Source organism: Nymphalis io, chromosome Z, assembly GCF_905147045.1.
Source record: "Nymphalis io chromosome Z, ilAglIoxx1.1, whole genome shotgun sequence".
NCBI lineage: Eukaryota > Metazoa > Arthropoda > Insecta > Lepidoptera > Nymphalidae > Nymphalis > Nymphalis io.
Genome location: NC_065918.1, coordinates 14,210,927 through 14,225,127, shown reverse-complemented (window position 1 = coordinate 14,225,127; position 14,201 = coordinate 14,210,927). Strand labels below are relative to the sequence as shown.

Sequence of the window (14,201 nt, the reverse complement as noted above, 5' to 3'; positions counted from 1 at the left end):
ATAAGTCCATTATTTAATTAAGTATAAATGAATAATTTTTAGATTCGTATTTATTTAGATAACGCGTTTGATATGATTATATATTTTAAAGCGTATTAAATGAAAAGTTGTGAGCTAATTATTTTATATACAAGATAAACCTCGGAACGCTTACTACCTTCAGCGCTGAAACGAATTCCTTTGTTTGGTATTCCGACCTCCTTCGTGCTATAGGAAGCGGCAAAAATGCCCCGAGTGTACAATTTATGCGCAAACTTGCCTCGGGAAGGCGGGACAATCGTGCGTAAGTAACACACTCTATTACAAACTGCCTTCAGAAGAATTTCGTGACGTTAAATGTGCGACTTGGAATTGCGTGACGCAAATGAATAATAAGAGACCTTAGGACATTTAGACAGTTGTATTGTTATTTTTTCCTTTGCTATGTCTAAGCATAAGACTTATAAAACCTTTTTTATTTTGTTTTTTTTAGGGAATTGTTCAAATATAATATCAACAGATTTTTCCAATTTAGAAGCTTGTTACATCTACACTTGTTAATGATTGGCAAAAGTCTATCCCCGGTTCGGAAAGATATATTACAATATTATAAGTTGAAGACTAAGACCTCCTCAAAAGGAGAGGAGGTCATACTCAGCTCGGAGACATTACTTGGCTATTATTTTATCATTATACTTACAATAGACACAATGAATTTTTTACATATTACATAAACTTATATTCTTATTTAATTTGTATATTCAAATTAAATATATAATTATTTTAAAATACTTTGGTAAATAAAACTAAAAGTACTCAAAAAAATTCTTTTTGAAATGAAAATCAGCGTTGTTATGAATTCACTTTGATGTACAGATGATATCAGTTGCCCAAATTAAAATTATTTTAACGCTGAAAAGGTTGTTAGAATTAGCGTAACTCTGGTCTGTGGATTTACTAAATATTTCATATTGAATTGAATATATAACTTTATTATTTTAATATTTCATTCAATATTTATTTATTTTAATTAACAGACAAGACGTGTTATTCCACAAGAAATATATATACTACCTGCCCATCCCGACTTCGTACGGGTGAAATAAAGGTTTTACCTCGTAATGTTTATAAGCAAATTAGATATAAACATTTGTCAACATATATTCGCTCTTCGCCCATATTATCGTAATGCATTGTATGTCACACGTTGTTTTTCACGCGTTTATTTAACTATCCTAAAATTAGCTCATACCTGCTAACACCTGGACCTGCCCCTAAACCGTGGGCAAAGACGCGAGCGATAACTATTATACAAGTGAAAGTGAGTTTATTTATATGTTACGTATGTTCAAACCGATCATAATGAAATTCTTTGAGAGCTAAGTCAAAAGGATCTTTCTTTCTTGGCCAGTCCTGGTACGGGCATCGAATTTTCTTTCAGTAACAGCCTGTTAATGTCCCACTGCTGAGCTAAGGCCTCCTCTCCCTTTTTAGGAGAAGGTTTGGAGCTTATTCCACCATGCTGCTCCAATGCGGGTTGGTAGAATACACATGTGGCAGAATTTCAATGAAATTAGTCACATGCAGGTTTTCTTGCGATGTTTTCCCTCACCGTCACGTACGAGATGAATTATAAACATAAGAAAATTTAGTGGTGCTTGCCCGGGTTTGAACCTACGATCATCGGTTAAGATTCACGCATTCTTACCACTAGGCCATCTCGGCTACTAGGCTTTTTTCCATAACCCTGGCTTATTCTCACTTGTAGCTTCGGCTACCGGGTCATTTCGTTTTGACTTCGAGACCTTATCTTAGCTCAAAAGTGGTTAATAACTAAGTAAATTCTTATACATATTATTTAACATTGTTTGAAATAGATGTCAACTAGGTTTACACTCAGTCTTTCTCTCATTATACGTTGTGTTTTCAAGTCGGGAATGTTTTTGTTAACCGCACCGTAACATTGAACTTACTCGTGAATTCGGTTAAACAAAACGAATAAAAAGGTTCAGAATTTTTTAAATCATATTTACAAATGCAAACGAGCCTTTTAAGCGTATTTTACATTACAAGAACTCAAACAATTATTTTTTAGTATCAAAATAATAATTGTAATTAGAATATAAATTTATATTCAAAACTTTTTTATCGGGAGTTAGATCCGATAAGATCTGGACCACAAGATAGAAAAAATAAGAAAAAATAATTTGCATACTTTTTTATTGTATGTAAAAGGGAGCAAACGAGCAAGAGCCTTACCTGATCGAAAGTGACTACTACCGCCCATGGACATCTGCAAGCACTCCGGCCTTTAAAGAATATGCTGTTTGGTGACAATCAGCTGTCAATATTCATCCAAACAACTCGTTGAAGCATTACCCATCAAAGAAAGACTACTACTAACGAGTAACTTAGTTTTTCTTTTAATAAAATAGGTAGGCAGAAGACCAAAGGGCTCACCTGGTGGTCACCATTGCCCATAGACATTGGCGCTGTAAGAAATATTAACCATTACATCGCCAATGCGCCACCAACCATGGGAACTAAGATTTAAGAAAAGTTATGTATTTCTGCTATTTAGCGGTAAAATATCTGATGAGTGGCTGGTACCTACCCAGACTTGCTTGCACTCTGCAGCTCTAGCTCTATAGTAAGTATTAAATATGATATTACATATGTAAATATTTAATAATAATTTATTAATAAGTATTAAATATGATTTTACTGGTGGTAGGGCTTTGTGCAAGCTCTCCTGGTATCTGATGAGTGGGTGGTACCTACCACCAAACAGCAATACTTGATATTGTTGTGTTCCGGTTTGGAAGGTGAGTGAGCCAGTGTAATTACAGGCACAAGGAACATAAAATCTTAGTTCCCAAGTTTGGTGGCGCATTGGATATGTAAGCGATGGTTGACATTTCTTACAATGCCAATGTCTAAGGGCGTTTGGTGACCACTTACCATCAGATGGCCCAAATGCTCGTCCGCCTTCCTATTCTATAAAAAAAAAGATTTTATTATTGCTTACATTATATAATATAAAAAGTATTTTCTAATTTTGATACTATAGGAAAATATATATTTATTAAATATTCATATTTACTATACTTTATAAAAAAGGTGAGAACTAAAAATTACATGAATGAAATCTATATATTTATTCAAAAATACAAATATTTGTGTATATTCATGGGAACTACTAAGCCGCAATAGGCAGTAGTATAATAATAATAATAATGTCCTCCAGACCAATTAGGGTCACGGCAGCCAATCTCAAGAGAGATTAGCCAACTGCGCAGGACATATTATAGTGTGTGCGCAAACATATGCGATGGGACAGCAATCCGACACGAACGGAACTCAGTTCAGGCGCAGGAACAACGGCTTTATGTGCTTTCTTAGGTACGGGAGTGTACACACTTCCAACTTCCAGACCCCGGGCTGCTACTGAAAATTTTATTGGCCCGACCTGGGAATTGAATCCAGGATCTCCGGGTCAGCGGCCTTATACCTAGCCATTAGACCAACGAGGCAGTCATTTAATACCAATATTATGAAATTCATTTAATACCATTATTTTTAAATATTTACTACAACAAATCTAAATTAAAAAAAAAGCATCAACTTGATTAGCTGCAACATTTTTGCATTACAATAGTACAAAGGCCAGGAGATAGTGTTTTACATATGTTATCTGACTATAAATCGTTGCTTCCGTTGAGTCATGCGTTAATGTTGCAACAGGTGATAAATGTTCCAAATAACTATTGTTGCTCAGTGTAACGATTTATGCAGCATAACCTCGTGGATACATTTTCATCCAATTACGTTGAGCCGTTCCCGTTGCCTACGTATTTTCTATGGAATCTTTTTAAAGGATTAGGTCACTGTAATGAAGCGTTGGTAATCCAGAAGATTGGGGATTTAAATTTTATATTCATTAAGGAAGAAATCAGATCATCAGCAACTTTGGTTCTTATTACGTTTTTTATTGTACTTTTATAAATGAGAACGGTCGAATCTTATAATTTTAACACATTCTATTAAATTATTAATATCAACTAGGCTACGCTACAAGGCTAGTAATTAAAACATTGCTCAGAACTGATAACAATATCATATTAACTTGCCTTGTTAGATTTCTGTTTGTTTGTAAATTACAAATGATAAGTTCGTAAGATATTTTTCCGGTGCTACATATAATAGATAAAGCGGTAGCTATTAAAAAAATCACAATAAATTTTCATGATAATCTTTTGTTCTAAGACAATTGATTTTATATATTTTGTTAATTAATTTATGTTATACATGTAATAAAATTGTTACGAGCCCATTTATTTTTGTTAACATGAAGTAATTTTTATATTAAAATTGGTTGCTTGAGTACTTCGTATCGGAAAACTTTACATGTATGGTTTCAAATAAATTTTCCAACACAAAGTCAAATAGGAGATTCTGTATTCGTAATATTTATTTTCCTTTTAAATTAATCAAACCATGTTATGCGGTGAAGTTTTTACCACAAAGATAAAATTCATATGAAGATATTTCCTTGTCGAAAAAAGTCCTGACCCTGGAATAGAGGAATGGACCCTGAATGGAGGTCAACGCAAATTACTGTCGAAGACAATGGCCCGTCAATAATTAACTGAAACGACAATGGCTTGGAATAAACTTTGTATCTACTGGTTATCAAACTAATATAGTATAAATTATTTTTTTGATCGAACGTTTAAATCGTTTTATTATTCCATTTTTAAGAAATAACTAATATTCCTGCTTACTTTTCAAATTAAGCATAATGCAGTATTATGAAGAACAACCTAACGAGGTAGATCGAACCTGCAACAAACTTCGCTAGGCCTCTAAACCGTTGCGATATTGACGCTTTTGGTTTCCAGGTGTATAATTCGTAATAATGAGTCAGTACAAGTGTATCAAGAGTAGAATAAAATCGATCTCAACCTGTGAACCCCGATAAGACAGTCAAGATATTTTGACTAGGAGTTTCAATATTATGTGCATAAACAAATACCACCGACCATTTAAGTGCGTGGACTAAAGCTTTAAAAATGGATGGTTTTAAACTAACTAACAGAGAAATTCGTTAAATTAAATTTTAGCAAATATATAAATTACATATATGTAAACTCATTGATTTAATATTTGAAACAAGAAACACAGTTATGTTTAATAATTCACTCTCTAAACAATATTAATAATAGTATATAGCTTTTTTATATAATAGGTAGGCGGACGAGCATATGGGCCACCTGATGGTAAGTGGTCCCTATAGACATTGTAAGAAATGGTTACCATCGCTTACATGGTCAATACGCCACCAACTTTGGGAACTAAGATGTTACGTCCCTTGTGCCTGTAATTACACTGGCTCACTGACCCTTCAAACCGGATAACAACAATACCAAGTACTGCTGTTTTGCGGTAGAATATCTGATGAGTTGGTGGTACCTACCCAGACGAGTTTGCACAAAGCCCTACCATCAGAAAAAGCTAGCTTTGACCGTCCAAAAATAATAAGCTACAAGAATGTAAAAGTTTCATGACAATCGGTTTATTAGTTTTTGAGTGAATCTGGAATAAGGAAAACAAAGAAATAAAGCTAACGTTTCTAGTATAATATTATTATTATTATTCAGAAGCTAGAGAACATCCGTGTACGACTTAATAAAGATTTTGATGGATTCATTGCAAATGATCGTACATTGTCATCATACCATTTGAAATATCGACAATAATTGACGCCTTTTCGGCATTCCTCTCTCAGTTATATAAAGTCTTAATGCCTTTATTATGTGGCAACAAAGAGACCGCTCAACCACCGCCTATCCTGGACTACGCTTTAATTTTCGGTAAAGTGAAATCGTCTGAAGTCAACACGTTTTTGCTTTTATTCTCTCGAGCCTTCTTCCCTTAAAAAACTACTCGGATATACGTCGACTTTCAAAATTGTTTTGTATTAGTGCCTTTTTATTTTGATTGAATTTAATTAATTAATTTTAAATTATAATTCCACAATGTATATATTTTGACAATCATTAATACCAAATTATTTCTTTCGTTAAACATTAAATTAAATGTGCAATGAAAAGCACAAGAATAAAGAAGAATGTCAGTGTTTAGGGTAAACAATTTTTAAATTATTTTGATACAATTAATTCTCACGTAATTTTCTGGTTAATAATAATTATTTCATCGTTTAATAAGTATTTTAGGCCATTAGGTATGTAAGGTTTTATTAAAAAAAAAAAAAAACTCAAATTGTAGATCAAATCAATTATTGTAATTAAATATAATACGTTATATACGAATTGAATAACCGTTATATTAATTTATACTAGTTGTCCCACGCGGCTTCGTCTACGTATTAGGGGGAGGGGTTGTCAGATGTTCAGTATAAAAAAGTAGCATATGTAGTATGCGTGTGTATGTAGCATTCCACGGGGTTCAAGTTTGCTTCATACTAAATTTTATCAAAATCGGTTCAGTGGTTACAGATTGACAGACAGAGTTACTTTTCCATTTATAATATAATATTATATATACTGCAAATAGTAGGTAAGGTATGCGGTTTTATGTAAAAAATAGGATGATGTGCTCCTACCGATTTCTTGCACCACGAACATTCTCGAAATAAATTGTGGACGAGATAAATTATAGTGCATTATTGTTTGTACAATTGAAAGTGCACTCTTTATGTCTTCACTTTTATGCTCCGACGGGACGGCTAATTCGACGAGACTATCCGCTTTGCTTGACGTAAATTTAATTTTATTAGCGTATTTCTCAATCCGTCCAGTCGTTTACTACTTTATTATATCGTATATTTTAACAATCGAATTTGCGTTTATATAAAATAGAAGAATTTTATGATATAGTATTTATTTAATAATTTAATGCAAAACACAAAAACACATGCATGTTGTACATATAGCGAGAAGTATTATCTTTAAAAAAAATAAAAAAAAATGTATAAATAATTTACTCATGCATATAAACACAAAAATAAATATAAATTATTGTAATAATACTTACAAAAGCTTTTTTCTTTTTTGCTTACGTCATAACGAGTTTCATGAATAGACTAAAATCATGATTTTTTTTTTTTTTGAAAAAAGTATATTAAAATATAATTAAATTATTTTTATGAATATGTGTTACTTTAAAATTTACTATGCTACTTATATGCTCAAGAAAAAAACCCGAAAGACTTCTCCTTTTCAGGACAAGCTCATAGCTTATCTACATAGCAAGATATTCACCAAAATATGTGTGTTTCTTCACGATGTTTCCCATCATCACCGAGCACAAGATGAATTATAAACACAAATTAAGCACATGATAATTTAGTAGTGTTTTCTCGGGGTTGAACCCGCGATCATGGATTCACACGTTCTAGTCAGAGGGCCATCTTGGCTAATTGACCAATCAAGACTACAGTAAAGACAAACCGGAAATACATTGTCCATAAAGATTTTATGTATGTAACAACTTGCGAAAGTTTTATATGTTCGAACACGGAAAGCCGAATATCCGAAGTCAAAATTAGATTTTTATGAATGTAGAAACTTTAAAAGCAAAACTATCTTTAATTGTATTATAAATACCAAAGCAACTTTATCTGTTTGTTACGCTTTCACTAAGCCACTCAATTGATTTTAATTAATTTTTGGATCTGGATTAAATTTAGGATACAGTAAGGTTGAATCCCACGGAAGGATATAGGTTACTTTTCTATACCTAACCCACCCTAACATGCGAGCGAAACCGCCGACGAAAACTATTATATAAACAATAAAAATGTTAGTTTCACTTGAGATCTTTTATGAGCGTTTTGAACCCGTTACGCCCGTTTTATTATTTAGAATCCGTAAATCATAATAATTTTATCAGTTAATGGGTTATGTGCAGTTTATTTTTGGTCGGTACCATCCTCTTTCTAGTTATTCTATCGCTAACTGCAATTCTTTTAGATAGTGTGTTCCAGTTTGAATTATCAGTGAGTCAGTGTATATACAATACAGGGGAATCTTCATCTCGAATTCTATGGTTGGCGATGCACTGTAGTAAGAAGTGCTTTGTATATCTTACTAGACAATGTCTTTAAACGAAGGTGAACAGATACCATGAGGGGTACATTTGTTTCTCTACCTTGCTCAAATAATATTTTTTACAATCAGCCAGTGACTTTTTCTACAAGAAAAAGATTTTAAAAACGTCTATTGACTGCATTATATTACGGTTAGTAATGATTCCTAGACGGAATTTTGTTTTGAATTCTTATTCAGTTTAGTTTCTCAATGTTTGTAATATGTACAAAAAAATGGGACTTACTATCAAGTCAACAAACTTTTAGCATAAAACATAAAATTGTAATCGTACTATGGAGAGGCGTTTGACCTTAAAATTATGAATCTTGTGTTGCCTATATTGTAACAACTGATATCATTTATTTTAAATGTAGACCATTTCACGGAGCTCCGTTATGGAAGAGCTCAAGCGGTGTCTCATTCGATAGCAAATCACTTTCTGATATGACATGAGCGCATTCTACTGATGCTATTTATAAATGTAATCGTATATTTTAGAGTAATCACAATTGTCAGCGTGATTATATAAATATTAATTATTATTTTTCATTTAATACCTTTTATCGGTTATCTTTAGACAGATAATCAAAATGCGGGTATGACAAATTTTCCGAATTTTTTTTATATAATTCTATTTTTTCAATGAAATACGTGTACTTATTTTAATAATAAATGAGTGGTTTCTTGTTATGATACAGCTTTCATACCTTACCATATCCTTTTAGCATAAAGTTTGACTGATGTAGAATGTATTCAGGTAAGAATAACAATAAAATAAAAAAGGATGATAACTATAGTAATATATGTAATATATAAATGGCCGCCGAGGCCTCATTTTATGTTGAGTGGAAGTAATCGGAGATTATTCCACCAAGGTGCTCCATTGTGGTTCGACAAATTTTATGAACCTTCAAACCCCATTTTCTATTGATGTCTTTGTTCTATAATAGACGAGCAAATATGCCTTCAATGTTAAGCGGTTACTTTTGCTTTAATTATTTCATTGGCTCGCTTACCTTTTAAACACCATAACAATAAAAAGTATTGTTGTTTGGCTGTAAAATAATTGGTACGTGCGTGGTACCCACCTAAACGGGTTAAAAACCTTTCACATCCATACATACCCTATTGTAAACCACATATATACAGAAAGGTTGTTAGGACTAATACAAATTAATTGTGTAGTACAACGGCCTCATGTTTAATGTCATCTATTCCAGGCGTCTCAATCAAAGCAAGCAATAAATATTAAATCAAAAACAAGGAAACCCTTATTGAAGATTCCAGGTATTAACCCCGGGCAAGCGCCATACATCTCAAATTCGGCTGTGATGGAAAACATCATCAATTTACTCGGGGGTAGAGCTTTCTGCATGCTTGTCTGAGTAGGAACTATCCATTCATCAGATATTTTATCGTTAAACACCAATATTTAGTATTTTTGTGTTTCAGTTTAAAAGGTGAGTGAATATGTGTTTAACAAATTAATAGTTATAATAGAACACATTATAATAGAACACATTAATTAATGTGTTCTATTATAATGTGACCACATTATCTCCACCGCCTGACTTATAAAAAAAGAGGAAACCTGCGGATGTCGGACGAAAGTCTGCTACACGTGTACCCGTCAACATTCAATTGAACAGCCTGGTGGGACAACCTCCAAAGGTACTTGTCAATTTTTACATTTAAAACTGATGGTCAACTTGATCGCGGCAGATGTTTATCGAAACGTAGTCGAGGAAAATAAAATATTACGATCGCAGTTTAAGCCCATAATACATTAACGTATTATAAGTACATACCGTATTTATAATATTTAAAGAAGAGACAGGACATTAAATTTTATTATATGTAATGATTTATGTCATTTTAGTTAATGCTTTTATAGTTTCCGTAGCAACGATACCAAACGATATTAAACGTTATTTATTTTTATTATATTTTTAGTGTAGAGTAAATCAATATAACTATTATCATTCCCATTTGTTATACCATTATAAATTAGTTATCTTATTAGTTAGTATAATTATATAATTTTTATTGATAAATACATATTACTAAATAAAATGAAAATTGTTATTCCTAATAATTATTAAATTAAATTAATTTATCTAATCCCGCTAATATCAAAATCAAGAGACGTGAATCATGGATAATGGCAGCTATGGACCCGGGCGAGCACCAATGAGTTCTCATTTGCCAGTGGTACAGAAAAACATATCAAGGAATGTATTTTTTGTCAAATGATATTCTATTCCGTGCGTATCCATTACGCCGCTTTGTAGCAGCGTGGTGGAGTAAGCTCGAAACCTTCTTTAGAACTTTCTTATAAATGTATATTTACGATATAGCTTTTTTTTGTTCAAATTTACTATGATAAAGTAATCAGACTGATATAAATAAATCACATTATAAAAGCTTACAGGACGGGCAGGCCATTTATAATTATGTATATATATATATCTGGGAATATATTATGTATGTGACATAGCTTTGTAGTTAGAGAAAATAGGTTCGGGCGCTTTTATGGTTATTTAATAAACTTTAAAATGCGAAAGATATGTTGTTAATAATGAAAATAATAATATAATCATATTTTTACTTTGTCATTAAATAGAGAAATCCACTAATAGTATAAAAGTTTATTTTTATATTAATATTTATTCAGATCTTACGCGTAACTTTTACTAAAAGCTAAGTAAAATGACACTACAATTAAAATCAATGTTAGTTTGATGAAATAATATATTATGACACTGATGTGGAACTTTATTACCAAAGTATTGCTTTATAACTAATCAAAACATACATACATTCAAACAACTTTTTCCATTAACCGCCGGACCAAACAAAACGTCACACGCGGACTTCCAAAAAATTTTCTTCCCGCGGGAGCCGTCGAGATAACAAATGATGAAACAATGATGGCGTCTTTGTAGGTGGCCCGTGGAGGCTCCACGCTAGGCCGTCAGGCAGGCAAGCCTCGCGGGGTAGCGGGCGACGTTGCCGCTCCTCCGCCTTCAGCCTGCGGCTCGACTCGGCTCGACAGTCGGCGAGTCGACACACACCGCGTGCTACCTTCGACCGAAACCCGCGTACCGACCGCTCGCGCCAAACTTGTTCAAACTGAGTTTATAGTTTGTTACAAACCTGTTCCCGCGAACGAAAAAAATCATTCAATACGTTACAAGATTCACTTCTAACCTCCCTATAAGATTGTCGTTCTATCGTGCCTCTGAACTTGACCGTGAAAACTTGAAAGAAACTTTAAAAAGTTTTTTGACGTGCGTGTAAGCTCCGGTCATGGTTGAACGAAGTTCTCAATAAACTGGTAAGTGAAACGGACATTACTGGATAACAATGTTTGAATGCGTGTGTTAGCCGTTGGCGATATATTATAAGTTTTGATAGGTTACTTTTATAGTAGGGTTGCTTGCGCTTGTCTTATATCGCTTTACATTCCTGGCGGCTTCGACAAAGTCCGATTAGCCAATCGAGGCAGGCTGTTTGTTAATGTTTAATTTCAAGGAACCAGCCCGATGTGTCATAACACCTTATTGTCTGTTGTCGTCTGAGAGGCTCGTGTTTCGAGTAAGTGTTCTTAGTAGAAAAAGATGATGTATTTCAGTTTTAAATTTTCATCTTTGATTAAAGTGCATTGGTCATTAGAAATAATAATCGCGTTATTCTATCATTATAAAGTTTGCTAAATTTCAAAACAAAGGAGGTTCTGGTTTCTTTGAAATCTGGTGAATAAGAAATGACTAACCAATGACTTAACCAACGTTCTTGGTTTGTTAAATTGTTGATGTGTTAATAACTGTATTATTAATAGCCACATGACTGTCTGATTAAGCAATACTTTATTTATACCTGAACAACTAAATTAAAGTTAATAAAAGTTTTGAACTCACAATAAAGTTAAGGCTCATATAAAAAGTTTTACAATGTCTAAAGTATATTCAATATAAAACAACAAATATTTTTAAATATTGAAAAAAAAAACGTAATATGCAAAAAGTATGTTAATTAAAAAATTATTATATGATTCTTTAAAGTTATATGTTTTATAAATTTGTTTTGATGAATTTGAATTTAAATTATTATTTAAAAATTAAACATATATTTTATATTATAATATTGTTAACATGTAATTTTAATGGAAAATCATCTTGAAACAGCTTTTATACGGCCTTCAAAGCGTCTTTAAATTTGTAAGCTTATAAAATATAATCATCAAAAATATATGTTAGTTCCGGATATTATATTGTTATAGTCGAAACCAGTTAGTTAAAAAAAATATTTGTTTTTTTAATTTCTGAGAAAGTAAATAAGATAAAATCGTAAACATTTATCTGTAGTAATAAAGAGCCGACTTCGAAATTAATTAGGGTTAAACTGGGAATTGTTTAAATCAGGTCTGGAATTACCTTACTAAGCATTCGCCTTGCTAGCGCTTTAGATACGAGCAAACAAAAAAAACGTACGTAATTTTAATCGAACTTACATGTACTAAATTTATGTCATATTCATATTAGAATTCAATTAAAGCCAGAAATAAGATGCAAATCAGAATATCTAAGTTTTCTCTAATTGTATAATTTTATATCTATCTATGACCAACAAGGTGTCAATACAATCATAAAGATGAATTACTGAGAATTGAGTTAAATTAATGGTTTTCTATGGTTCCTCAGGAATACTGTTTAAAAATATGAGAAAAAAGTATCATTGAAATATCTTGTCCCTACCCTGTTTTTGTATTTATATTGTTAATTGTAATTCGCAAATTAATAATACGAAAACTATTTTAAATAATATTCCTGACGCGTTCGTAAAGGATTTATTTAAGGGAAAATTTGTAGGAATAGTTTTTAAACACGTACAGGGTATGGTTGAATAATTTACACATGAATTTCACGCAAAGTGAATGTTACATAGTTTACATTATTTATAACATGCTAAATATAAGGTTTTTTATGCTTGAATTTGTATCATGTTCTTAATATATATAAACTAGTGCTTTACCGGCGGATTCAGTCGCATTCGGGATTGTTAAATACCAATTCCATAGCTCTTTCTTCAAAACGAAGGATTTACATACAAACTTTCTTCTTTATATCACATAGGGGTTGAAATTTCAAAAATCCACTCTTAGTGCCTACTGTGTAAAAATAATCCACATGCAATTTTTATGGTGCTACAGTATGGTGTGACAGTCAATTATTCTTGTATATATATAGATTACCATAGCTTAAATACATATATAAAATAATACTAAAATATATCTGACTGTTCAATTACTTCAATATTGCATAAGAAGTAGAGAAGAAAATTAAATATTTGAATATAATTCCGTTCACGATGTCCCAAGCTGTATATAGTTATCATAAAACAATAAGCGTCCGGTTTTTATGATAAAAATTTTATGCGAAAACGAAACATAAGGCACGGTATTTGGTTTCAGGAAGTTTATTCAATAAACTTGGCAAGACCATCTCTATATTTATGACAAATTGATCGGTATAAGTTAATGACGTAAAGGAATTGAATGAATTTCTGAAGTCTATTACGCTGATTTTTCTTTGACTTGAGCTTTCTCGTCACACAATTTGATAAAAGTTTACTTAAATGATTAAAAACAAATAGAAAATAAGAGACATATTTGAAGTTATTTGGTTTTATGTCAAGAAATTCTCGGTATTGGTCTGGAGCTAGGAATTTGGTAGTGTTACACTTCACTGCCTACGAAAAAACGTTGCTTACTGCACCTGACATTTACAGTCGTGTCGGATTTCCGTTCCATCGGACTATGAGAATGAGGTATTCGATATTGCACCTGTGTTTACATTAGTTTGGGTACCTATTTGTTCACTATAATGATGATGATGTTCCGGGAGAACATCATCAATCGACTTCAGTATTGTTGTTGTCTCAAAAGAGTCTGCCAACTGTACGGGAAATATTATACCGCACAAGTGTACACAAACACAGGTGCACTCTCTCCGCCTCGAACCAACCAGCTGTTGAGCCAACGGTTTTACGCTCTTTCCGGAAGTGCCAACTTTCAAAATCTTTGCAACTATTGAGAATTTTTTTATTATA

General features: G+C 32.3%; 2 protein-coding genes across 4 annotated transcripts in view; both read left to right on the top strand.

Moving 5' to 3' along the window:
- The window catches only part of LOC126780534 (tissue factor pathway inhibitor-like), a 55,210-nt gene that overhangs the window by 21,483 nt on the left and 19,526 nt on the right, over positions 1-14,201 (top strand). The window lies entirely within an intron of this gene.
- LOC126780481 (carboxyl-terminal PDZ ligand of neuronal nitric oxide synthase protein) overlaps positions 11,160-14,201 on the top strand; it is a 217,394-nt gene continuing 214,352 nt past the window's right edge. For both annotated transcript variants that reach the window (XM_050505008.1, XM_050505007.1), the window contains exon 1: positions 11,160-11,427. The gene's annotated coding sequence lies outside the window, so the exon portion shown is untranslated. The remainder of the gene's footprint in view (positions 11,428-14,201) is intronic.